The sequence below is a fragment of the Halichoerus grypus genome, chromosome 13 (assembly GCF_964656455.1).
Source record: "Halichoerus grypus chromosome 13, mHalGry1.hap1.1, whole genome shotgun sequence".
Lineage (NCBI taxonomy): Eukaryota > Metazoa > Chordata > Mammalia > Carnivora > Phocidae > Halichoerus > Halichoerus grypus.
Window position 1 is genome coordinate 13727118 of NC_135724.1, and position 27282 is coordinate 13754399.

The window sequence follows — 27282 nt, forward strand, 5'->3', positions numbered from 1 at the left end:
CCCATTTCCTCTGGCTCTGAGCTCGGGTAGAGATGGACCCCAGCTGGACACGTTCTAGCCCACCCACTGACCACACTTGTCACCGAAATAGCCCCTGCTCCCCCACCCCCACGCTCAGCTTTCTCTTCTCTGAGTTAAATGATTCTTTACTCCCTTCTCACTGTGTCCATTCTCTGAACTAAACCTACTTGTGCCAAATCTTTGACAAATAGCCCAGCAGAGGATTGGTTACCGCTGGCTCTAGGGGGACCAGCTGTCCCAGTATGCCATGAGCTTCCCGAGACATGGGACTTTCAGTGCTGAAACCAGGAAAGTCTCAAGCAAACGGGGACAGTTGGCTGAGCTTGCTCTCCAAGGAGGAGAAATGTCTCCCCCCACCCCCCCCCAAATTTCAAGGAAACTGCTAAAATAATAGATTCGTCTCTGTGCCTCGGCTGTAATCCTCAGGGTTTGTATGGAGCCCGACTTCTCTCCCTCAAATGCATTGCCCAAAATGTGTCGCTGTTACTGGAAGGGCTACGGGCAACAATCCATCCTTTCTGGTGCTCAAGGAAGCATCTCGGTTAATGACATGTCACTGTGCGGAGGCAGGAAGATCAATCTTGAGTGCCCCGTTCGTCGTTCTGTCCTGAGCACAGCCCTCCGTCAGGAGGGGACGCGGCGGGGCACCGGCCCCACGGCGCAGAGCACCTGCGTGCCCACCGCTGAGCCGAACACCTGGAGAGGTAGCTGCGGCACCTGTGGCCGCGAAAGATTCAGGAGCGAAGCCAGGAACGGAGACAGGCGTGTGAAGGGGACGAGAAACAGGGCAGGGGAGAAGGCCAAGCAAAGGGGGGATGGTGGTAAGAACAGCCTAAAGGGGTGTAGGAAAGAAAGAACTCACTTCATCCTTTTCTCCCTCTATCCTCCCAGGGTGCCTGGCTGGGGCCTGCACATTAGACAAGACAGGTTAACAAGAGGGACCCAACAGGAGTGCATTAGCATGTGCATCCACATGCACAGGGGAGCACCAGTGGGGAGTAATTCCAGGGGTGGTTAGGACTTGGGCTTATATTGCATCTTTTTTTATTTATTTGTTTGTTTGTTTTATTTGGGAGAAAGCAACAAAGAGCACGAGCGGGGGTGGGGGTGCAGAGGCAGAGAGAGAAGCAGACTCCCTGCTGAGCAGGGAGCCTGGCGTGGGGCTCGATCCCAGGACCCCGGGACCACGACTGGAGCCGAAGGCAGACGCCTAACCGACCGAGCCACCCCGGCGCCCCTATATTGCATCTTAACAAAAGAAAAATAAATGTTTAGAGAAGTGAGGAGACCAAGAAAAGAACTTTGCCTAGGGTGGCAGGTTGTGAGGTTAACATCTGGAGGCACTAGGGGAAGACAAGGGCTAGGTCGTAAAGGTGTCACGTGGGTTCCTCTGCCTGGTCAAGGTCAGGGTCGAGAGCCACCTCCAGCGATTCCCTTCCGTCCTTCCTGGCAGAGAGGGAAGCGGGACACCTTGACAAGTTTATATCCTGCTTGTAGGGGACTGGGGGGGGGGGCGCAGAGAGCTGTTCTTGTGTCTGCTTCTTCTCAATTGCTTTCAGCTCAAAATAATCCTTATGCCAAAGTGGCAGGGTTGCGGGTGGCTTATTCTGCTGTCCTCCAAGGGCTGGAGCCAAAGCAAGGCAGGGAAGAAGATTGGAACACCCTCAAAGAGAGGAAAAGGAAGAAAAAAAAAAGGGAGGTCATGAGAAGCATGAAGAGAAGCTTGCGTTGGCGGGAGAAGTAGGGACAGTTGCTGCTGTGAGTTCACGACCCGGGGGGGCATCACGCCGATTCTCCGATTCACCGAGACAGCCCTGCCCACCTTCTTTGGATCCCCCTCACACCTGCCAGAGGAATGGTTCCCAGACTCTTGGATTTCATGGACTAGAAGAAAAGAAAAAAAAAAATCAAGGATTAACTTCAAGTGACAAAGAACATAAAACTAAAAGTACCTTCTACTGTGCTCATTATTTCCAAAAGCAAAGGACATTGTACATTCTCAGAGGAAGAAAGCTGTCATTGACAAGCCCCGGCCAACAGGCTGCATCCGACATTGTTCTTATTTCTCCCATTTGGCCAAGGAATGCCGAAAACCTTGTCACAGACTGGTGCCAGGTGTCAGCCTGGCATTTGGGAGGCACTGTTTCGGTGAATCTAAGCGTTTAGTCACGAGTTTCTTTAGAAAAATGGGAAAAGCTAACACCGAGCACTTATCGTGGGCCAGGCCCTGCACTCAGGTGTTATTTCCTAAAATCACAGACATCACCCAGTGCTGTTTACTGTCTTCAGATTCCAAATAAGGAAACTGAGGCCCAGAAGTACTAAAAAACAACAGCAACAACAACAAAACAAAACTTATCCATGGTCAAGTGAGAGAGGAAGGTTTTAGTCCAGGGCCTGCGTTTTAAACCACGAGGCTGCATTTTGCTCCTTAACAGAGGAAGACTTGCTGGACAACTTGGAAGGGTTTTCCCAAGCTCTACATCAGTTTTGGTCATGCTTCCAACTGAAGACACAAAAGGGTCTCCCTAGGACTAACTTTCCCAAAGCAGAAATACTTCAGAGATTTAAACACAGCAACGGCCGTGTCTCCTTCTTGGCCCAGCCCCAGCTGGCCTACCTCGGGATCCCACCTTCCCGCCCTGGCTCCATGTCAGCCCCTCACTTTACACTCCAGTTGCTATTCATAGCTCTGTCCGTCCAGAGGCTTCCTGCCTGCCTCCCTTTCTCTTCAAGGTCTTCCCTTTTCGGTGCTTGGCCTTGATGTCCAACTCCAACTGAACCTCAACATCAGAACTTCAGAAAGATGTTGTCAGGAAGAGCCCCTTTCTCCTTTTTTTTTATATCAGAGACTTGGTGCCCATCAACAAACACTCAGACAAAAGCTAATGCCTGGGAGATTATCCACAGGGGATTAGGGGACTAGTCGATAAGAAACGGGGTTGACCTCCTCATTCAAACACAGGTCTCATTAGTGTGTGAATATTTTATCTGTTCACCATTTGTTGACTTGTTTTTTTTAAGATTTTATTTATTTATTTGAGAAAGAGAGAGCACGAGAGGGGGGAGGGTCAGAGGGAGAAGCAGACTCCCCGCTGAGCAGGGAGCCCGATGCGGGGCTCGGTCCCAGGACCCTGCGATCATGACCTGAGCCAAAGGCAGATGCTTAACCAACTGAGCCACCCAGGCACCCTGTTGATTTGGCTTTATTAGCAAACTAATAATGAGGGAAGCTTTCATGAAGGCTCTCCTATACACTTGAGGGAAACGGGCTGCATTAGTTGACCATACTGTTGTGTATGTCAGAATATCAGCATCCAGGCTGGAAGGGAGCCTAAACTCACCCCCTGACATAGTTCCAGACAGATGAGAAGGTCTCCCAGTTCTAGAAATTTCTAGAGAAGGCTCTTCCACAATCAACTCTTTTAACCCATCCCAATGTTTAATAATCGTCATTGCTAGGAATTTTTTCTTCCTTTAATCCAAATCCTTTCTGCTGTAGTTTAAATGTATTTCTTATGGGTGCCCTTAGTAAAGCTAAAAATACTACCATCCATTTTACTTTTTAATGTAGACTTCTTATCGAAGAAGAAAATTATTTGATCTCTCTGCATTTTCCAACCTTTAGAAGCTAACCTTTCTATCCTCTTTCGTACGGCCATCCAACTGGGAAGGGATGGCAAACACATCCTGTTTAGAGATTCTCGGACCTAGCACTTCAAAGTGCCCTGTGGGTCAGTGCCATGCCAGGGTCCCGTCCCAGCTATGCCAAGTTAGAATCTTCATGAGTGGGACTCCGGAATTTATTTTTAACAAACCCAGGTCACTCTGATGCTGACCTTGTTCAGACAATCATGTGGGAACCTTGACTCAGTCCAGTTCCTTCTTAAATTTCCCCATCCTCCATGTGGATGGGTTCCCATGGAACCCATCCAATGAAGGTGCAACCATTACATCCCAAGAAAACCCTCTCCATGACCAGAGGGGACCCCCCCTCATTAAAGTCTTTTCCTTTTACTAAGCTAAAATTTGCCTCTTTGAAGTTTCTATGAATTACGCTAGGTGTGGTCCCAGGTGTCAGAGTATTTGTAAGTCTCTCCATTCACTTTCCCAATCTCAGTAATATCCGAATCACATTTCCAGGCCAACATTAAAAAAAAAAAGGTGGGGGTACCTCGGTGGCTCAGTTGCTTAAGCATCTGCCTTCGGCTCAGGTCATGATCCCAGAGTCCTGGGATCGAGCCCCGCATCGGGCTCCCTGCTCAGTGGGGAGTCTGCTTCTCCCTCTTTCCCTGCCCCTCCCCCCATGCTCTCTCTCCTGCACTCTCTCCCTCAAATAAATAAAATCTTTTTAAAAAAGAAAAAAGAATAAACTGTCCTGTTCTTCAGTAATTGGTCACATGCACGTGGAAAACTACATATTCAGTTGTCCAAAAGTCCTGGTTTAGTCATCAGCACATCGATGAAAAAGGAGTTGTCAAAAGATCTAGCTCACACTTCTCAGACTTTAGTGTGAATCAGCACCACCCAAAGGGCCTGTCAAAGCCAATTCCTGGGCCCCACCCCAGGGTATGTGCTTCAGTAGCTTTGGGCTGGGGCTTGAGAGTTCGATTCTCCAGCCGCTGCTGCTGGTCTGGAGACGACCCTTTGAGATCCAGGGGGCTGACGAATGCATGCATAGGGCAGCATTTATTTCCCTGTGGGTGAGAATCTACCACATCAAAATCAGCTGGGGAAGCTTTCAAAAGTATACATGTCTAAAGGACTCAGGATCCCAGCACTGCAACACACTTTCCACATAAACTTTCTTGTTAAAAATCTGAGAACTCCTCTACTGTGGTTCTGACACTTTTTAAAGAGCTTTGGAGAGGCCCACAGTTCTCAAAGTGTGGTCCCCACTCAGCCTCATCAGCATCACCTGAGAACTTGCTGGAGATGCACATAACATTTGAGCCACTCGTACAGACTGAGCTCATAGAAAGGGCCAGCCCCAGCCCGCCACCCCCCATTGACTATTTCCCCTGCTTCTGCTTCTTCCCAGTTTTGTTCTGTTTTATTTTTCACCAGAGAATGTGTTAGTTTATTCTTTTGGAGTTTCCTAAATATCATGGGTTTGACATGCCAGGTGGGGAAGATGGCCTGGAAAAGAATTCTGAGTTTGAAGGAAGCTTTTCTACTATATTATGGGCTTTAAAAAAAAAAAAAAATGTATTGTGGGAAAATAGCCATAATATAAAACTTGCCATCTTCATCATTTTTAAGCGTAGAGTTCAGCGGCACAAAGCACATTCCCATTGTTGGGCAACCATCCCCAACCCCCGTCTCCAGAACTGCTTCAGTCCCCCCAGATGGCAACGTGGTCCCCATTAAACACGAATTTCCCATTCCTCCTTCCCCCCCCCCCCCCAGCCCCTGGCAACCACAGCCTACTTTCTGTCTCTGAATTTAACCATTCCAGGTATGGAGTCAAACAGGACCTGGCCTTTTGTGTCTGGCTTATTTCACTTAGCATAAGTGTACAAAGTTCATCCACGCTGCAGGATGTGTCAGAGTTTCCTTCCTTTTCCCCCTCTTATTTATTTTTTGTGGTGGTTAAAAATACATAACATTCCCCATCTTAACCATTTTTAAGTGTACAGCTCAGTAGTGTTAAGTAGATTGCTGTCGTTGTGAGACGGATCTCCGAAACCTTTTCATCAGGCAAACCTGGAAGTCTATCCCCGTGAAGCCCCTCCCCCTTGCCCCTCCCCCTAGCCCCTGGCCACCGCCATTCTATTTTCTGTTTCTAATGAATTTGACTGCTCAGGGAACCTCACGTAAGTAGAATCACACAGTATCATCGGTCTTTTCGTGGCCGGCTCCTTTCAAATAGCATAATGACCTCAAGGTTCACCCAGGCTGGACCTCGTCAGAATTTCCTTCCTTTTTAAGGCTGAATAATATTCCATTGTGTGTATGGACCCATTTTGTTCATCCACTCACCCACGGATGGGCCTTTGGGTCGCTTCCACCTTTCGGCCGTTGTGAATCATGCTGCTGTGCACGAGCGTGCAGATACCTGTCTGAGGCTGCTCCCCAGTGCTCTCCGCTGAGAAGTGATGCTCTTCTGTCCGTAGACACAGCCTCGCCTCGTTCCTGAGCCAGACATGGGGAAGGCAGGAAATTGATTAGTTAGTAATCTGGCAGGGTTTACAATGAAGTCCTAGCTCAGGTGCGAGTTCTGGGGCCTGGTTAGAAATGCTAAGTTCTGCTGTGGATCCCAGCTCTTCCTACTGAACCCCCTCCCCCAGCCCCGAGGCCAAGCTCTCCCTTCGCTCCACACTCAGCCAACCCGTCTGCGGCACGAGCTTCATTCTGAGCTGTTACAGGTTGAGGATGGCCATGGTCTTCTTGCATCCTGAAGACTCTGTGCCAGTCTAACCAGTCCAGCTCTGGAGAGTTATACCGGGGGAATCCGGAAGAAAATGTTAAGTGCTGGGGTCTGTAATAAAATCAGGGGAATGTGAAGAATTTAGAATCAAAGCATTTTCCAGAATTCTTCTCCTGATACCCTAGAAGATTTGCTGTAGGGGTATGCTGGACTAGAATGTGATTTCTAAAAGTGTTCATCATGTTCATGTTTATAATATTTATTGAAGGCTATGGATTCATAGAACTGTACTGAAAGCTCAGGAAATGAATGACACCATCTTTCATTGGCCGTGCCAAATTTAATTTGTATACTAAGTGAAAGCAGTGACATTTGTGACTTCAAATGCTTCTCAGTTGTCATCAGCACAGTGAAGTATTCAGAAGAATTAATTTGATAGGCAATATTATTGTCTCTAGCCTCTATATTGCTGCACACAAAAGATTAAGGAAAGTTCTATCTGCAGAACTTATTTTCACACACACACACACAGCTTAGAAGAAAGAAAAGAGATGAATGCTATTTTAAAATCTGTATTTTCAAAGAACAGCAGCTCTCCAAGTGACAAGAGCGCAAATAGAACCACTTTCAGAATGAAAGGGCAGGGTAAGTTGGAGGCAAGGGACCACGCAGGTTTGGAATGACGAATACGACACAGTCTTTACTCTTAGGCTTGCATCTAGTAGAGTGGGTGAGACCAATATACCAAAATAGTAGTGACCATATTTTCCAAATTCAAATTTAGGACGCATGGGCTTGAAAAGAATGGGTGCACTGTAAGGGGACAACTGGGCCAACTGTTTGAAATGGTAGCAGACCGAGGACACGTGGTTGCCATACTTAGAACGGAAGACAGTAAGGAAAGCTCTTGAGGAGCGACGTGTGGTGGCATGTGGGGGACGGTGTCTGGGCCAGATGCACACTCCCCTCTGACCAGTCACACGCGTTCAAACACACGTGACCCAGCAGGCTGGATGGTGGCTGAACCTCTGACACTGAGGTGGCGTCGGAAGCACCGGATCGACCCCTCATTTCAACTTCTGGAATACAAATTGAGAATAATTCTTTATATAATATTTCATACTATTGAAGAAGAAGGAGGAGGAAGAAGAGAAGAAGTGCTGAGAAGAAAAGGAAGAAGAAGAAGGAAAAAAAAGAGAAAGAAAAATCAGTTTGGCCTGAAGGGAATTGGTTATTTATATATTGCCAGTGGAACTAAAAATAGGTTTATTCTTGCAGAAAAGGGATCTGGGAATCCATAATGAGGCATCAAACCCTTTATCCCCTGTGACCCCATAGTTTCACTTTGGGGGGCTCTACCTCAAAATGGAACCGGTTTTATACAAAATACATAGCAGCACGATTTATAAAATAATCAAAATATAAATTAAAATTAAATTAAAAATTAAAAAACAAAATACAAAAACCACTAATTCTCAATAATAAGGAAACATTTATCAATAATATATTTTTAGCTACCAGATGTTGGGAGACTATGCCGATAAATGGAAATGCGTAAATGAAATAGTGAAGAAAAGAATATGAGTTTGTATGTACATATTGTGTACAGTTTTGTAAACTGATGTATATCATTAATATATACCAAGAGAGAATTTTTATGAAACAAATAGCTGTTTTGTGTTTATTAGTTTTTCTGTAAGTTGCTTGCACTGGTATTTTTTTTTTTTAAAGCGTGGGTACACAAGGGTGTTGTTTGAACCATCACGGTTTTCAACTTCACTGAGTTTCTTACTGGTTTATGTTCTCGCAAGGCACGATACAAGTAATTTGTTACTATTAAAGGAATGGTCTTTGGTTTATTACAATATTTTGACAAATTACAGGCAATTCAGTGTTGTCTCTGTAATAAAGTCACCACCACGGGCGTGTGTTTTAGGATGCTTTCTTTAGCAGAGGCAGAAGGACAGCCCCCATCTCTCCCCAGGAGCATGCTGGCTCTCAGTCCTGGAAGTGTGGGTCACACATGTGGGTGTCAGCTGCCACGTGACAGAGGTCAGAAGCCATGAACCCCTGTGACATTTATGACAGTGCTGCTCCCGAGTTATTAATACCATGCTACCTGAGCTCTTTGGTCTTAAAAAATAATTACAGCTTCTCCCTTTTTTTTTTAAGATTTTATATTTATTGAGAGAGAGAGAGACAGAGAGAGAAAGAGAGAGCACTTGCACAAGTGGAGGGAAGGGCAGAGGGAGAGGGAGAGAGAGAATCTTAAGCAGACTCCAAGCTGAATGCAGAGCCCCATGCGGGGCTCGATCTCACGACCCTGAGATCATGACCTGAGCCAAAGTCAAGAGTGGGATATTCAACTGACTGAGCCACCCAGGCGCCCCTACTTACATTTCCTCCTTTTTGTGTCCTTAATGCCCTTGTTGGGGTCCCTCCCATTCTCCCTCTTGCCTGCCTCATACTTTCTCAGCCTCCAGGAGATCCTGGAGAGGAGGTGGGGTGACTGGGGGCAGTAAAGAGTGGTCTGTGGTGTGTGGGGGCCCAGGCTTGTGGGGGCATCTGCTGTTCTCTGCCGCTTCTCTGCCTCAGGGGCTCCCTAGGTGTAAGACTCAGCGAACGCTTTCTGTGAGCTCTCTGCAACACTGAGTGCTGGGGACCGCCCGTCTCCTTGGCACCCCCCAGCGTGGGACCATGACTGACTTGCTGACACTTGGGAGGAGCTGGCGTCAGGGACCCGCAGCTAAGGCCTCCACAGAGGGGCTTCCCCAGCAAGGCAGGCTGCCACTTCTGTGTCCCCTAGGCCACACAACCACCCTGGTCACCAGTGGAGCACAGAGGACGGGACCCCACGCCACCCCTGCTGGGCCACAGGCAGTTCTGGAAACTTCTGCCCCGGGAAGGACAGCAAGAAGCCTGTGGAAGTGGTCAGACGCGGCCACCCCACCCCCCTGCTCCCTCCTCTCTCCAAGATACGAGTTGAGGGCTGGGCCTCTGTGTGGCCAGGCCCTTCTTTAGAAAGTGCTGGAATTCTTCCCTGGACAACTCAGCTCTCTCAGCTGAGTGTGCCGTCAATGGAAAGGCTTCCAGGACCGCGGAGTCAACAATGGCTTCCAGGAGGGGCTGCAAGCGAACAGTGGTGGGCATGAGGGGCAGCCTCCTCAGCTCCAGAGAGGGCTCCAGGCACCCCTGCGGGACAGGAGATTCTCACTCACCGTCTGCAGACTGGAAGGGAGAAAACAGCCGAGCCCAAGCAGGTTCTGGGCCTTCCAGCAACACCTCTGGGCTTGTGGTTCTGCCTCACGGTCAAGGCTGGTCCTGGCTGCCCTGGTTTCATGGGACAATCTGAGTTTGAGGGGCAGGGGGCCCGGGAGGGGCCTGGCTGTCCTCCTTGAGGTCCGCTGGCTGATGCCCTTGTCACAGACCCTGGAGGGGTGTCCACTCCCATACTTGCATCCAGCTCTACTGAAAGGCTCATCTCAGCGAGTAATAAAGTGGGATTCCTGTCTTGACCCTTGAGCCCCGGGAATGGTGCTGGGTCGGAATCCCCCACAAAGCCGGGTCTCTGGGGGCCTTTGGGTAGGACCTGCTGCTGGTGGTGAGAAGGAACACCCAGGACAGAAAACTGAGAACAGAAGGAGGGAGAAGGGGAGAGATGCTGTGTGCGTGCGTGCACGTGTGGGTGAAGGGGCTGGCGGTGAGCTGGTCCTGCAGCCCGACCATGTGTGAACCAGGCAGTTGTGGAACCCCCAATCCTGAGGGAACAGCAATACCTGGATAGACGTTCACTGTCTGCCTTGGGAGCCTGAGAAAGATCTAGAAAGTCTCTTCTCCCACACATTTAGTTTCCCACACATTCAGGCAGCCCGCAGAGCAGGCCAGCTGGCAAATGGCTTTCCACCTCTCACCTCCCCTGGCTGATGAGAGCTCAGGTGGGCCATGGGCCCGCGTGGTGGGGGAGCCCTAGAGGCTTCGGGCTCCCTGTGCTAAGGCGGGGGCCACCTCTGTGATACCAATCTGCAGAAAGGGCTGGAAGATTTCCAGACCTCAGGAGAGAGCCTGCTATGGACTGAATGTGTCCCCTTTCCAGCACATGTGGAGATCCCCTCCCCAAGTGATGGTATGAGGAGGTGGGGCCTCTGGGGGGCGCTTAGGTCATGAGGGTGGAACCCAATGAATGGGGTTGGTGCTCTTAGAAAAGAGACACAGAGAGCTCCCTCCCTCCTTCCATCCACCCCGTGAGGACAGCGAGAAGTCAACAGTGTGTAACCAGAACGAGGGCCCTCACCAGAACCAGACCATATGGGCGCCCGATCTCGGACTCCCAGCCGCCAGAAACGCGAGAAAGAAGTTTCTGTTGTTTACAAGCCACCGGGTCTGTGGTATTTTGTCATAACAGCCTGAACAGACTAGGACAAAGCCCAAGTCCAGGCAATTAGCCCATCCACGCACCAAGCACCCCGCCACCCCTCCTCCTATCCCCCTTTCTCCTCCTGGGATTTCTCTCTCTACATCAGGGCCTTTCCTCGTCACTCGGACTCCACCTCTGGGGGGCTCTCGGCACCTCTCCTTACTTTTCCTCTCCTGGCTCTTTGCTCCTTCTCCTTCCCTCTTCCCTGCTGCTGGGAACTCCCAGTTCTAACAAATCAGAGCATGGTGTTTGCAGCCTAATGCTCTCCAGCCCCGGGAACTTGGCAAAACCCAAAACAGACACAAACGCACCCCCTCTCCCCAGTCCTGCTGTAGTCACCCACAGCTGTGCTCAGGGGTGACTGCGGAGCAGACCAGCTGCTGCCCATCTGCTGTCATCCCCCTCTTTTTCTGAGTGACATCTTCCCATATCAAAGACAATGCCCAGCTGTCAAAATAAGGGTTCGTCTCTTCATATATAGGACAATGACTGCTGAAAAGAGATGATGTAAACACATAAACAAACAAAGGGGAGGAAGGGGAGGGTGCTGGGTTGCCTTCCTCCAAAGTCGTCCTTTTTCCAGAAGCAGAGACCAAAATGACCTTCGCAGGTCCTTAGAACAGCGACTGACAAGCACATCCTCCCAGCCATAAAGGCTTGCATCAAAGGAAACCCGAAAAAGGGATGAAGAGTTTGATCTCCAGAGGAGAAAGACGGAGAGGATGCAAAGTGCTCAGGACAAAGGGATGGCCAAGCCTGGGAGTTAATTATTCCTTCTGCCCCAGCAGAACAATGTGTAATGAGCACAGCAGCAAGTAAAGTGAATTCCTAACAAAGATAATGAGGGAGCCGAGACAGGCAACCGGGATGCCTGGAGGAATCAAGTAGGGTGACCTTCTTAAGCACTGACCGAGCTCGTCCTCCCTTTCTTGAGAAACACCCCTCACAGACACACCTCCTTGCGAAAATTACAGACTTTCTCACATTGAACCAAAGGCCCAGAACAGGGTTAAAAGTTAAGAAATTACAGTTCTTTATTCTTGCCCTGTTACTCTGAACAAATCACTTAAATGGTCTCTGCCTCAGTTTCCCCAGTTGTAAGATGGGGAATCCGAAAACCAGACTCGGGAGTTATGTGGAGGCTCCTATGAGATCACAGTTGGGGCAGCAGAGTGTGGGCCTCCCGGGGACCTCCGTGGGGTGAGTGGCACTGTGTATGGAAATGCCAACCCACTGGCGGTCTGCCAAAGTGACTGAGTTTATTTTTAAATGTCGTTGGATTTCATACAACATAATGATAGTCCGCAGCGTGTGTTCACGGTGCCTGCCCCACCACAACTTCTGTGCTAAAGCGATCCAGCCTACAATCAGGCAACAAGGACAAAATCAGACCCAGGAGGAAAAGCACTCAAATGCTAGGCTCTCATGCTCCCCCACCCCCTGCCGGCCCCCAGCACCGGGAGGCCACCCAGGTGATCCGTAGGCAACGAAGGCATTGGGACTACGGTCTTTTGGGCCCAATCGTAGCTGCTGAGAGCTGGCCATTCCAAAGGATGTGGTGATCTGAACACATGGAGATGCAAAATCATTCATCTATAAGCCCAAAGACCCCAGAGTGGGAAATTGAGGGGCAGCCCCCCAGAGGTTCTGCAGGGGCTATAGCATCATAAAAATCCAAGCCTAATAAAAAGGGGCATGTCTCACTTAAACAAATGTTACAAGGATTCTTGGTCCCTCGATTAATCCTGAGAGCTGAGAACAGAGCTGGGAAGCCAGGTAGCTCCTCCTGGGATGCAGGCCCAGCTAAAATGTGGCACAAGCCTGCCAGCAGGCAGAAGCTCCAGAAATCCCATGGAAGCAACTAGAAGTCACTGCAGTGCAGAGTGAAGTCACCTGGGGAGCCCCGAACTCTCCCACCCCACACAGGTGGTTAATCTAAGAGTGGAGGTCCAACACCAGGAGGCTAGGATGGTGTCTGCAGACTCACGACAGACTGGGGATAAGTCACAATGACGCCGCTGTCCCTGCCATCACTGGACTGTGTGGGTCCAGGAGGTAAGTGGAGAAGGTGGCTCTTTGTGCTCATGCATGAGTCCTTTCTATTCCAGTGTCATATGGACTCTACAGCGGCTGTGCTTATATTAATCATTTAGTAAATGGACTGCAGAATGGAGACGAATATCTAGAAGGCATGTTGACATAACCAGGGGTGAAAGTGACTCTGTGATGAGCATGTAGAGTCTGGAATTGTTTCTGGGGCAATAACTAGCTGTGGCTTTGGATGAAGTGAAAGTGTATTTGAAACTCTGTCCTAGGAGATGTGTCATGGGGTCCCTTAGATGCATGCCTTTTCTAGGAGAAGCAAGCTGTCCCCACTTTTATCCAGTGTTGGATCACATAAGACACACTCTCCACAGCTGATCAGAATGGAAGCGGCCCAATCCAAGGACTGCCTTAGCAAACGAATATGATGGCCAATCCACTTCTCTCTCAGAAATCGGAGCTAAGGGGTGCCTGGGTGGCTCAGTCGTTAAGCGTCTGCCTTCGGCTCAGGTCATGATCTCAGGGTCCTGGGATCGAGCCCCGCGTCGGGCTCCCTGCTCAGCGGGAAGCCTGCTTCTCCCTCTCCCACTCCCCCTGCTTGTGTTCCCTCTCTCACTGTCTCTCTCTCTCTCTCTGTCAAAAAATAAATCTTTAAAAAAAAAAGAGAAATCAGAGCTAAGAGGCAGTTGGTGATGAAGGGGAATCAGAGATGTGAAGTGCGGGGGTCTGGAGGGAGCAAGATCTGTGAGCAGGTCGAGGAAGGTGGCGGAGGACAGAGGAACACCCAGCAGAGGGTGTCCAGGGAGAAGCAGAGATGCCCGGGGACCAGGGTCCAGCCGGTCAGCATGCAGAGCCCCCAAATCCTGACAGTGTTCCACGCCAGTTCTCACCTGCCATGGGTATCCTAAAAATGAACTTTTCTTTTTTAAGTAACTTAAGACTCTTACTAGAGCAGATACATGGGCCCTACTGGTCTAGGAAATGATAATATTCTATGTGGGTGATAGGAATCTGGTGATCTAGCAACTGCCTAGAAATTAGGCTTTGGCATTGTCATCAAAACACAAAAGAGTCCTGGTTTCTCAGCATATCCAGCCTGAGTACATTTTAATACCCTAATGACTAAGATAGCTGCTTACTCTGATGTTCCTTATTCTTGTTATCATTAGTAAGATTAAGGGCTGCTTTTATTGTGATTACTGTTTGGGGAGTCTTCATATTCTCCAGTAAAAAGGGGGCAGGAGAGGATGAGGAGAAGGCAAATGGATTGTTTCCTCCCAGCGTGAAACAATGACTAGGTTTCTTTAGCATCAAATGAAAAGCCAGGAAAAAGCCAGGTACTCCTGGGGGCCTAGAAAATGAGGCATGTTTGGCCAGCAAGCTAATTCAAGGTCCTGCTAATTCTCCAGGGGTATCTGCAAACCGCTTCAAGCCTCCAGAGCGTCCTACAACACGGCCGATTCCCGTCGGCTGAAGCCTGTTGTCCTCCGGAGGTCACTCCCTTCTAAGCCCTGGTCTGTCCGGACAGTTGCCCTTTCCGCTACCAGGCATTAAGTTTGATTTCCAGTTGGAGATGGTTGTGAATTTGGAGACTGGAAAAGAGCATAAGGCATCCACTGGAGGAACTCCCGGTGGGGCTTGGGGGGAGGGGCATGTCAATTCTAGCCACACCCCCACCAGGCTGGCTTTCTGGGGTTGTGTTGGGTGTTGTCAAGAGAGGAGCCCCCGGAAGCTTCCCAGACAGGGCTGACCTGCTGACAGAGGACACACTTCCAAAGGGCTCCTGAGCAGGCCAGGTGACCTACTCAGCTCTGCAGTGGGGGCAGTGGGATGTCCCTTCCCAAGCCCTGGGTGGCACAGAACTGCACCCCCACTCCCCTCCATGGACTCCCCACTGAGGAGGCCACTCCTTGCATTTCCATCCAAATGCCTTCCCCTCTGTCCTGGTGCCCAGGCTGCCAAGGCAGCGAGGTACAGAAATGGCTGCTGAGTCACCTGGCCCTTAAAAACGGGGCCCTGCTAACGGAGGTCACATCAGGGCCACTGTACCATTTTGTCTCAGGACCCACTTCCCGCTCGCCTCAGCTTCACCTCCGTGAGATGTGGAAGCCAGAGGGTAGGATGCATCAGCCTGGGGGTTTCGGATGGGTCTCAAAAAGTCCACAACCCCTGGAAACAGCTGGTGATACCTTGTGGACATGTGCATTTTCCTGGGAAAAACCCATAGATTTTGTCCAGCGTCTTAGAAAGACCTGTGAGCTGAGAAGTGTTTAAACCACTGACCTAGGGGTCTCCTTGGTAGGAAAGGAAAGGTGACTGGAGTCCTAGGGTTTTCTGGAATAGGAGGTAGACAAGCCACTCCAGTGTTTCCCACCGAGAAGCCTAGAACACCGAGGAGAGTCTGGGCTCCGGCATCGGGATCGCATCCCGTCTCTGTCACTGAGTCGTCTTGTGACCCTGGGTGTTTCTTATCCTCTTCGAGGAAGGAAAAATGTGTCCACTATATACCTGAGACCCTTCCCCTGGGGCATGAGGCCTTCCGTGACCCCATCTCCCACCCTCTCCTGTTCCCCCTGCTTCCTACATTTGCAATCTCTCCCCTGAATGTTCTCTTTACCTCCACGCACAAACCAAACCCGGTGGGTCCTGAGGGCACTGCTGCTCCTGAGGCTCTCAGGTGACCCCAGCACAGGCCAGGTGCTGCCCTTGCTCTTCCAGGACTCCCCTTCCCTCCTCCCTGAGCCTGCCACACCCCCATCCTTCTCTCCTTACTTCCCCTACATGCCTTGTATTAGGGGTCTCGAGAGAAGCAGAACCAATAGCACAGAAAGGTTTTTTATGAGGGCCTGGTGCATGCAGTTACAGAGGCTGAGAAGTCTCTCGATCTGCCATCTGCAAGCTGGAGGCCCAGGACACCAGGCGGGGGAGTTCCAGTCCAAACCCAAACACCCGAGAACCAGGAGCGCCAATGGTAGCAAAAACCCCAGCCTCGGTTCGATCAAACCCTGCACCTGCTCCGTGTCCGTGCTCACACGGCTGCCGCTGATGGAGAAAGACGCCAGCCCCACAGGGCAGTCTCTCCTTAAATGCAGGACCCGAACATCCAGGGCCCTTCCTGCCACCCAGCACGCCCCCATTTCCCTGGCCCACTCCTGCCTACTTTCCTCTCCTCAGACCCCCACACGCCTCTTCATCCTCCCTCTCAGCTGCTCACTGGGTTCCAATTTCAGGCGACAAATGTCATTTCTGCAGATTTCATTTCCCACTGCCCTCTCCCCCAGCATCTGTGTCACACCCTGTGCCCTCTCTTGGGGGACAAGGGCCCCTCAGGCCGGGCTCCTATATCCAACTAGTCTGTCCACATCTGTGCGTGGGTTTCTAGTAGGCCTGTGCTTCACAGAGTTCTCCCTCCTTCACTAAGCCCACTAACTTCCTGGGAAAATTACTGCCAGAGAAATCATGAAGTCACCCTAAAAATGGCAGACATGAAACAACCCTTTGGGTTCCACAAGCAAGCGGAAGAAAGCTCCAAGAACTGGATGTTGTCAAGGAGAAGGGCTTCCTCCCCAAAGAATGCTTCAGGTGTAATCAGGGGAGAGACTGAAACGGGAGAAACTCCTTTGAGGTGAAGATGAGGTCATGGAGAAAAACGGGCAAGGCGTGCCCTTCAGAGGTCAGACGAGAACCGAATTGCCAGGGCAGGGAACCCTCCCCAAGCCTGTCTCACAGGAAGGAGTCTATCAGTTCTCTGGACCAGGGGCTACTGTGCCTTCCCTTTTCTCAATGAGAATTTTGTTATTTCTACTTTGCCACCGTGTCCATAAGCAAGGCAGACAACTTACCCTCCTTAATTTACTGGTCACCAGAACATAGGAGCGATACATGGTCTTGAGGGAGAAGAATGTACATGACCTGGAGATCCTGGGTGCAACTTTGGGTTGTCTCCCGAGAGAAGGGGATGAGTGTTTCCATGTGTGGGAAGAAGAATGAGATGGTCTGGTGACCAGAGGGATGTACTGTGGAGATGCAGTGCAAGTTCCTTTCCTTCTGGGCACACAGGAAAAGGATGTTTCCCAGTCTCCTTTGGAGTGGGTGGGGCTGTATTACAAGCTTAGATTGATGTAATACAGGCAGAGACTGGTCCATAAGAAGTTACCCTTGTGTAATTCTCCCTTTTATCCCCTCCCATGGTGACCGTGGAGGCCACATCTAGTGGACATCAGTGTCACAGGATGGAAGCCACCTAGATCCCTAACTGACCGCATGACGCAGAGTCCTTGAACGACCTACTGACCCTCTGTAACATACATCCTTTCTCCCCCTCCACCTGAGACCACACTGGACTTGAAGTAAGACTTTTATAGCATTAGGTCACTGAGCTTTTAGGGTTGCGTGTTAGTTGGCTTACCCTGACTTACATAGAAGGTACTCAGTAATTATGGTGACTGAATGTTCTAATTTCAGAGCCCAAGCTTTTAACCACTGCATTCTCTTGACTGGCCTTCTGTATGCTCTCTCCCTCACTTTTTTTTCTTTTTAGAGATTTTTGTTTATTTATTTGAGAGAGAGAAAGAGAGACATGAGCAGGGGGGGAGGAGGGAGAGGGAGAGGGAGAAGCAGACTCCCTACCGAGCAGGGAGCCCAATGTGGGGCTCAATCCCAGGACCCTGAGATCATGACCTGAGCCGAAGGCAGACGCTTAACTGACTGAACCACCCAGGTGCCCCTCTCTCCCTCTTTCTTTATAAAATAAAATTCTTTTCTGATTTTAAAAGTAGTACCTGCTCAGAATTCAACAACAACAAAAACAAATAAACTGATTAAAAATGGGCACAGGACCTGAATAGGCATTTCTCCAAAGAAGATGTACAAATGGCTAACAAGTACATGAAAAGATGCTCTCAACATCATTTGTCATCAGGGAAGTTCAAATCAAAACCACCACGAGATAGCACCTCAGACCCATTAGGACGGCCATTCTCCAGAAACCAGAAAATATCAAGTGCTGGTGAGGATCCGGAGAAATCGGAATGCTGATGCCCTGCTGGTGGGAATGTGAAATGATGCAGACACTGTGGAAAACAGCACAGCAGTTCCTCAAAAAATCAAAAACAGAACGATCACATGATCCAGCAATTCCACTTCTGGCTATATACCCCAAATAATTGCAAGCAGGGCCTCGAAGAGGTGCTCTGCTTTATTCACAGCAGCATTATTCACAACGGCCAAAGGTGGAAGCAACCCAAGGGTCCATTGAGGAATGATGGATAAACAAAATGGGGTGTACACACACAATGGAATATTATTCAGCCTTAAAAAGGAAGTAAATTCTGACACGCTACATGTATGCTCCTTGAAGACCTTATGCTCAATGAAATAAGCCAGTTACTAAGATAAAAGTCAAGTGCTCTATTTCAGATTCTCCTTACAGAGGAGTCACTTACTCCTACAGTAGTCAAATTCACAGAGACAGAAAGTAGAAGGGGTTGCAGAGAAAGGCGAGTGGGGAGTTGTGCTTTAGAGGCTACAGAGTTTCAGCTTTGCAAGCTGAAACAGTTCAGAGATTGGTTGCCCAGTGAACTGTATGTATCCTTGAAAATTGGCTAAGATGGTAAATTTCATGTTAAGTGTTTTACCACAATTAAAATTCTTTTAAAAAGTTATTATGTGCTTATTTTTAAAACATGGCAAAATATAAAGGAAGTTTTAAAAACATATCCTCACTCCCTCCGCTAGAGATTACCACTGTTGAGAGTCTTTTTATGTAGCCAAAGTGGAGTTGTTTTCTAAAACATTGATTCAACAGCATAAAGCGAAAGCCCAGTCTTGGTGGAGAAAGCAATCCTGTTAGAGAGAGTGAGAATTTGCCCACTTTTTGCTTCCAGGCAGACTGGAACAACTCCAGTATTTCTAAGTCTTCACATCTGAATTTGGTGAATATTGTCTTTGTAACAAGAAGCACAGAGACCTCTGGCAGAGGCCAGCATGTGGACAAACTATAATTAGTTCTAGATTCAGGACCATACAAATTGATACCTGGGGCATTTCTTTCTTTCATTTACACACATATTCATTCATTGAATAAATATTTGTTGATCGTCTACATATGCTAGACCCTGTGCTACGGGTTCAGGACAGAGCAGGGGATAGAAAAGGACACTTAACTTCTAGTTGGGCAGAAAAACTGTAAATAAGTAAACAAACAGAAATTGCAAATGGAGAAGTGCTCTGAAAAAAAAATGGACAGGGTAATGCTATGGAAAGGAAGAGGGGGGAGGAGGTGACATCTGAGCGGAGACCTGGAAAATGGGAATGAGCCCCCATAGAAAGTGCTGGAGACACAAAAGGACATTAGGTAATTCACATGAACAGACAAAAGGAATCTGTGGTGATGAGGTCAGAACAGTGGTTAGCTGGTGTCTGTTATCTCTACCTGGGGGAGTATATATGTACAGGATTATGTAAAAACTCACTGGGCTGCACACTTTAAACTTTGTGCACTTTCTTATATAAAGGTTACACTGTAATAAAAGTCAAATAAAATACCCCTTCCCAAAAAAGAAAAGAAAGGGCAGAGGGGGACACGGTGGGGTTTCCAGGTGGAGGGAACAATGGCCTCCAAAGCCCTGCAGGGGGCGCTGTCCGGGGAAGAACAGCAGGGAAGCCCAGGTGGGAGGCAGAGGGCAGGGGGCGGTGGGACGAAGCTGGCCGCACGCGTTAACAGCAGTGATCCCTGGGAAGAGAATTAAAATTGGGGCTCTGAAACCAAGGATTTTTAGCTGTTTTACTCTTTTTTTTAATTATGTTTTTGAACATGTCTGCATGTTTTACATGTATCATTTTAAAAATAGATAAATGAGGCCATTCGCTTTTGCTCTGTTTTTTCCTGCCTTTCCATCTGTTGTTCTAAGGAAGTTGATAGCTTTGAAGGGCCTTTTCTCGTCTCAAGGGGGAAAAGATCCAGGGGTGTGAAGCCCTCCTGATTTCTTCTTATCTGGGCTGCCGTCCTAAAATGTCCACTCGGCGAATCATCCTTTCCTGATTCCAGGAAGAACTAGAGGGAACCATGGGGGGTGGGGGTGGGGGGATGGTTCCTCACTTCATTCGTTCAACATTTACCGAGTGCTTATGTGGTCAAGACCCGGCTGGTCTTGCAGACGTTCCGAGGCCCAATCTCTCCCTTCTCCATTCAGGATGGACACAAATGCTGAGAATGCAAACCTGAGGCAGTCGGAAGTAGGTTCCTGGGGGGATGGAGAAGGGAAGAAGATATCCCAAAGGAAAGATTTCCTGGCCTTCTGGGGCTGCCTGCCCGTCTGGCCCCATGCCCGGTCCAGCTGAGCACCGGGCTGATGGGAACAGGAGCACTTTCTAACCAGCGGCCCTGGGGAAGCTGTGTCCCCAGCCCCTGGGCAAGGGCCCTTCCTCACCTTCTTCCAGGCGCGAGGGGGGGGCGGGGGGGGCAGGGGGGGCCGCATGCAGCCGGGGGCTGGGCCTCGGGGCTCTGACGGTGCGGCGGGCTGGCTCCTCCTCCCGGGGCCCCGTGGGCCTCCCGCAGGGACGATCCTAGGTGGGTTCGGCAGTCGCCAGCATTTTTCTGGAGTTAGCATTCTCCATCCCAGCCTCTCTCATTCCTAAAAGTTCCTAAAAGTGGCTTGGGGAGGGGGGGGAGGAATGGGGGGGGCTCTACCTTCCCGGGGACCCAGATGCACCCCCCTCGCGGGCCCCAGGGACCTCCTTGGAGCGGGGAGATGCAACCCTGGGCCTCCCCCTCCTCCAGCCCCTGCGCCCTCAAACCCGGCGCGACCTTCCGTCCCGGGTGGGGTTCCACGTGAGGGTCACATCCCAGTGCAGCACTGAGCCCTCGGCCCCAACATAGTTTTGTCAAATGGGTATTTTCAAACTTATTTAAGGAGAAGGAGTTGGAGGCTGGACTTGGTCACAGGTCACGGCTAGACTTGGGGACAGCAGGAGTCCTCCATCCTCTCAACTCCTTCCCAAAAAAGGCCCGATTTCCAGGGCAGCCAAACTCTTCACTCCACTGCATTCTGGAATCAGGATGAGAATTGCGAAATTGCTGAAACCAATTCAATGAATGGCCTCATTGGCCCTGCACTTACATTCCTGGTCCGGTATAGCGAGGCTCTGGGCACAAAACTGCCTCTCAACACCATCGGTTTTCTTTGTAATTCTATGTACATGATTTCACCACTTAGAAACATCATTCTCAGAAGGGGCTGTGGCTTCCCCAGGCCACACTGAACAGGTAGATTACTTAGGGGTGCACCGAGTTTGAGGAACGCAAGTAGAAAGCAAAATACCAATGCTCTCGATTGGTACAACTGAAAAAATAGGCATGCTTAATATTAGTCATACAATTATAATTTCTACTTATTTTCCTAATCATCAAAACCTAGATTTCCAGCATCAGGACACCTGGATTCTCCTGGCTCTGTTTTTTTTTCCCCCCTAATTCCGTTGAGACCTGGGCCCATCCCTTCCCATCGCGCTCTTATTTCTTTCATCCAGTTTGAAGCCAAAGATCGCTAGAGATTGAACTTCCTACGGTTCCACCATGTGCCACCTCTGCACCCCTCATTCCTCCTCTCAATTCATTCAGCAGAAGGTTTTCCCCACCTCAGAGCTCAGAGCCTCGGGACTTCCCCCTTTCCCTACCCTCGGCAGCACCTGCCACCTGGCCCCTTTCTAATGGCCTGTCCTGGTGGCAGATGACTGACCAAGTCCCTCCACTCCATCATCCATTTTGCTCCATAGACAACAGGGGCAGCGGGCTTTTGGGTCAGAAGAAACATTCTTTTTTATTAGCACTTCCTGCCAGCCTGGAACAGGAGATGCTGTCTGCACCAACCTATTCAATAGGACTTTCTGCTACGATGATGGGACTGTTCTCATCCAATGTGGCAGCCACCAGCCAGTGTGACTACTGAGTGCCGGAAGTATGGCTAGTGCGACTGAATTTTAAATTTTATTTAAACATTTAAAACTTTAAACAGCTATTTTGAGGCATAAAAGGCACCAGTGAACTGCACATCAAGTGTTAAGATTGATGTTTTGACACATATACCCATGACACATTACCACAATCAAGACAGTGAATATACCTATTATGTCCAGAAATTTCCTCATGCCCATTTGTATCCTTCCGTCCTTGTCCCCCACACTTAGGCAACCACTGACCTGCCTTCTGTCGTTAGAGATTAGTTTGCATATATGATGTAGGATATAATGTAAATGGAATCATGCAGTCTGTACTCTCTCTCTCTCTCTTTTTGGTTTGGCTTCTTTCACTCGGCAAAATTATTTTGAGATTCATCCATGTTGTCTCAGTTTGTTTCATTTTATTGCTGAATAATATTTTATTGTTTGGAGATACAATTTCACCTGTTGATGGATACTTGGGTGGTTTCCATTTTTTGGCTATGAACAAATAAAGCTGCTATGAGCATTCTTGCACAAATCTTTGTAAAGACATATGCTTTCACTTCTCTTGGGTAAATTCCTAAAAGCAGAACGGCTGGATCAGGGTAGGTGTTTTGTTTACCTTGTTAAGAAACAGACAAACTTTTCGCAAATGGTTGTACCATTATCCATTCCTGCCTGTTCCTCTACAAACCAGCGAACAACTGGTATGGTCAGTCTTTTCATTTTAGCCATTCTAATAGGACTGTAGGGGTGTCTCATTGCGGTTTTAATTTTCATTTCCCTGCTGCCTAATGATGTTGAGCATCTTTTCATGGGCTTGATATTGGTGTATCTTCGGTAAAGTCTTCATATCTTTTGCCCATTTGTATTTTTTTTTTTATTATTGAGTTTTGAGGGTCCTTTACATATTCTAGATGCAAGTCCCTTATCAAATACATGATATGCAAATATTTCCTCCCAGTTGATGACTTGTTTTTTCATTTTCTGAATGTTTTTCAAAGAGCAGAGTTTTAATTCTGATGAAACCCAATTTATTAATTTAGTTTCTTATGGACTGTGTTTTCAGCGTAGCACCTAAGAAATCTTTGCCTAGCCCAAAGTCACAAAGGTTTTTTCCCCTATGTTTTCATCTATAAATTTTATAGTTTTTGTTTTTACATTTAGATGTATGGTCCAATTTGAGTTAAATGGACCATTAAATGTACTATTTTGTATATGGTGCAAGGTGGGGATTGTTCAGTTTTTTGATTATGTATTTCCAATTGTTTCAGCACCATTTGTTGAAAAGACTATCCTTTGTCCACTGAATCACCTGGTGCCTTTATTGAAAATCAGTCTTTGGTATATGCATGGGCCTATATCTGAACTCTCATATTCCATTGATGAATTAAAATTTAAACTTAAGTAACTACCTGTGGCTAGTGGCTACCAAATTGGACATCTCAGGTTTAAACAGTGAGCATCTCAGAAAAGGTACTATTTATAAATCTCACCAGAGAAAACTTTTTGCTCTGCCTTAGGCTCTAGAATAATAATTATTTGTACATTCTTACCATGTGGCTGCTAAAGAGGAATTAAACTTCCATTGTTTCTCAGAAAGTGGACTTCAATTTTCCTCATTCAGCTTATTATCAGGTCTTTAAGGGCTGGAGACCAAAGGAGATGGGAGAATGCCGGCTCTGAGGTTCCCACGTTCAAATCCTGACTTAGCAACCTACTGGCTATGTGGCTGTAAGCAAGCTGCTTCACCTTCCTTCCCCAGTGTCTGCATCTATAAAATGGGTATCATGAGTATAACCTATTTCATAGGATTGTGTGAGAATTAAATAATGCATGGAGTGCTTAGGCTAATGCCTAGTACACGATTAAAGACTCAAAAGCTAGTCATTATTATTACTTCATGTGAAATAAAACACAGTAGCAGAAGAGGGAGACATTGTATACTTTCTGAAACCCTGTTTCTTGTCTTCAGAGAAGCTCTGCTGTGTTTTAGTGCAGGTCTCAAACACTTTAGCTTCAGTACATTCCGTAGCTATGGAGGTCCTGGCACCATTATACCCATTTTGCAGATAAGAATTAAGATACTTAAATATTTGTCCAAAGTCCCTCGGCTACTGCAACCCCTATTTGAAGCCTGAGCTTAAAACCTGGCTTACTTCTTCTTTTATGACACCTGTCTCTACAAATACACTGAGGAGGAACTCAGTCTTTTGTGTTACTGTAGGCCCACAGTTAATATTGAATTAATTAATATTCAATTAATACTGAACTTCAGAGAAGAGACTTCGTTATTCTGAAGCATGAGGACAGTACATCTAACTCCAGGTTTAAGATTTCTAAACCTTGTGCTTTTAACTTAATGATTTTCAAAATCAATGTACATCTGAGCAGCCTGGAAGCTTCTGAGATGCCCCCGCTCAGGTCTCTCCTGGGCATTCTGTGCAGTGGGGCCGGGCTGGGCCCTGGAGTCTGCATTCCACAGGCCCCCAGATGGCCCTCGGGTGGCACTGGGAGAAGCACCATGACCCACTCCTCCTCTTGCACTGGACTCTTCCAACTGTGTCCAACCAGGAATTACTGCCATGTTTGCCTGAGTAAACATACCTTCCCCTTTCCCTTTCCCTCAGGTGGAAGGTCTGATTTAGAGGGAACTAGGATTCAGCACCAGCTTGGCAGGCACAATGATTTATTTTCACTGGGGCCATACCCACTGTGGAGAACTTCACTTTTGCTTTGCCATGTTTTTCCGGATTGCCATATTGAAAATAGGTCTATCTTCATATTGAACCTCAGAGCACATCCTTTCTTATTCTGAAGCATTAGGATATCGCAACGATGGGTCATGAGGAGGGTGGAGTGGGAGGAAGTTTCTGGAGACCCACAGGAAAAGCCCCTCTCTGGAGCTGAACTTCCCCACTGCCAAGCACGGATTTTCCATCCTGTGGGAAGCAGACGGGATTAATGGTCTAGCCTATTGTCTTTTGTTCCACCAAGGCCCTGTGAAGGTCTGCGTGTGTGTGTTCCAGAAAGGAGTCCCATCTGCACCGAGGAGGGACAGGCCGCACCTGCAAACCCTGCCTGGAGCCTGCGTTTTAAAACTGGCTTACTTCTTCTTTTATGACGCACGTCTCTAGGAATAAATGGGGCAGGAACTCAGCCTTTGTGTCCCAAATAAGGTGGAAGAAGTTATGAGGGGATGTCACTGTCGGCCTGCGATGTCTGTCTTCCTGGCAAGTAATAAGAGAGGTTGGCAGTGGCCCAGCCCCCTGGAGGTGCCTGGTTGTCCCTGCAAGGAAGGGACTTGGAAGCCCCCAGGGTCTACTCCCACTGCCCAGTGATCGATGCCAGCTCTGGGCCAAGGGCTTGGCCACCCTGGCACACTGGGAATGCATAAGGAGCTGCCATAAGGACTGCTCGCTGTTGCCTCTGACAAGAATAATGACAGAGTGAAACCCTTTGACCGGTTTCTGTCTCCTAGCATTCCCACGTTTCCATTTCATTGCAATAGAAAGAAGAAAGCATCCCCAGAATGAAAAGACAAGGAGCAAATCTTTTCAAAACTTCTATCTGATGAAGGATTTATATCCAAAATATACAAAGAACTCTTAAAATTCAACATAAGCAGGCAAATAACCCAATGTTTAAAAATCAGCAAAAGTTCTGAGCAGACACCTCACCAAAAAAGATGACAAACAAGCATATGAAAAGATGCTCCACATCACAGGTCATTAGGTAACTGCAAATTCATACGAGAATATGCTACGACATGCTGACTTAGAGTGGCTAAAATCCCAAACACTGACAACATCAAACGCTGGCGAGGGGGTGGAGCAACAGGAACTCCCATCCGTTGCAGGTGGGGATGCAAAATGGAAGACAGTTTGGCAATTTCTGATAAAACTAAACATATCTTACCGTATGGTTCAGCGATTGTGCTCCTTGGTATTTGTCCAGAAGTTGAAAACATACGTCCACACAAAACCTGCACATGGATGTTTAGGGCAGTTTTCTTCATAATTGCCAAATCCTCGGAGCAACCACGATATCCTTCAGCAGGTGGATGGATAAATAAACTGTGGTCCGTCCAGACAATGGATTATTCGGCAAAAAAGGAAAAGAGTGGTTATTTCATGAAAAGACATGAAGGAACCATAAATGCAACTTACTTTGCAAATGAAGCCAATCATTCAGCCACCATAATTACTGAGTACCTTCTGTATGATTCCAACTATATGACAGTCTGGAAAAGGTAAAACCATGGAGACAATAAAATGATCAGTGGTTGCTGAGAGTGGGAGGGAAGGACGAAGAGGCAGAGCACAGGGGATTTTTAAGGAACTGTTCTATAGGATACTGCAATTGTGGGGGGCACTGGGTGGCTCAGTCGGTTAAGTGTCTGCCCCCGGCTCATGTCATGATCCCAGGGTCCTGGGATTGAATCCCACATTGGGTTCAGTGGGGAGCCTGCTTCTCCCTCTCCCTCTGTCCCCGACTTGTTCCTGCCCCCCCCAAAAATGAATAAAATCTTTAAAAAAAAAGGATACTTTAAGAGTGGATACTATTCAGTATTGACACACACCTTTGTCACACTTTTGTCAAAACCCAGAGGATGTACAACACAGCTGTGAATCCTAATACGATGCACTTTAGTAATTAAAGTATCAATATCGGCTCATCCATTATAAAAAGGAAAGATATAAATGCATGTATAGGATGAGCATGATTCTATGAAATAGAAACAGCTAACACAAACAAAAGAACAAAGCACAGTCTAATCCACAGAAAAGAGGCATTTCTAATTTTGAAAGGCGCTAAAATAGGAAGGCGGGTTTTGAATAAGAAAACACTCCTGAAGGAAATGTAACGGTGTGTTAGAGCTCCCTAAATGTTAGGGACGTATTAACTGGCACAGTGCCCCACAGACACGCCTGTCATCTGTACCCACGGGCAAGGGAGCTTGCTCAGAGAGGCTCCAGCTCGAGGGGCAGTCTTAGGATTCAAACGAGTGTATGCCCATCACTATGTTATATTGCCTTTAAAAAAATTAGCAATTAGACTGAGTTTAAAAGGCTGTCCAGGGACTGCCTTAAAAATAAGAGTTATAGTATCACCTATTCGTTAGTAAATAGATCCTCCTGAAATGCTGGGAAAGTGCTTGCTTAGCGGTTTCAGGGTTGCCCCAGAAATCGAATTCGTGCTCCTCTGTTTGGCAAGCTGCCCTCCCTCCCCTCACCCCCGCTGTCCTGAAGGCAAAGTTCAACCGCTCACCTTTTCCTAGCTCCATAAATCCACCGGAGTGGATCAGAGGCGGCTTCCCTGCGGGCCTCGCTGCTCCTGCACCAAGCCCAGCTTTTAAAAGACAGCTCCTGCGGTGGCCCCGGGGACTCTTCCGTCCATGGCTGGTGTGAGGTTGAGTGGTGACTTGTGGGCCAGGTGGGGGTCTCCCGGGACCGAAGGCAGCGGCCGCCCGGGACCGGGCCCGCAGCCGCGG

The 27282-nt window shown here is 48.3% G+C and overlaps 1 long non-coding RNA gene across 4 annotated transcripts; it reads right to left on the reverse strand.

Annotated features, from left to right (window-relative positions):
• Positions 1-397: 397 nt before the first annotated feature.
• LOC144379833 (uncharacterized) lies at positions 398-27282 on the reverse strand. 4 transcript variants are annotated; one of them, XR_013443277.1, is made up of 5 exons: positions 27060-27282; positions 25707-25864; positions 7271-7470; positions 6004-6502; positions 398-1905 (listed from the first exon to the last, which is right to left on the reverse strand). It is a non-coding gene; the product is annotated as an uncharacterized LOC144379833 (long non-coding RNA). The 4 variants fall into 4 exon arrangements; XR_013443276.1 differs by having other exon boundaries at positions 6004-6156; positions 6353-7470; XR_013443275.1 differs by having other exon boundaries at positions 6004-7470.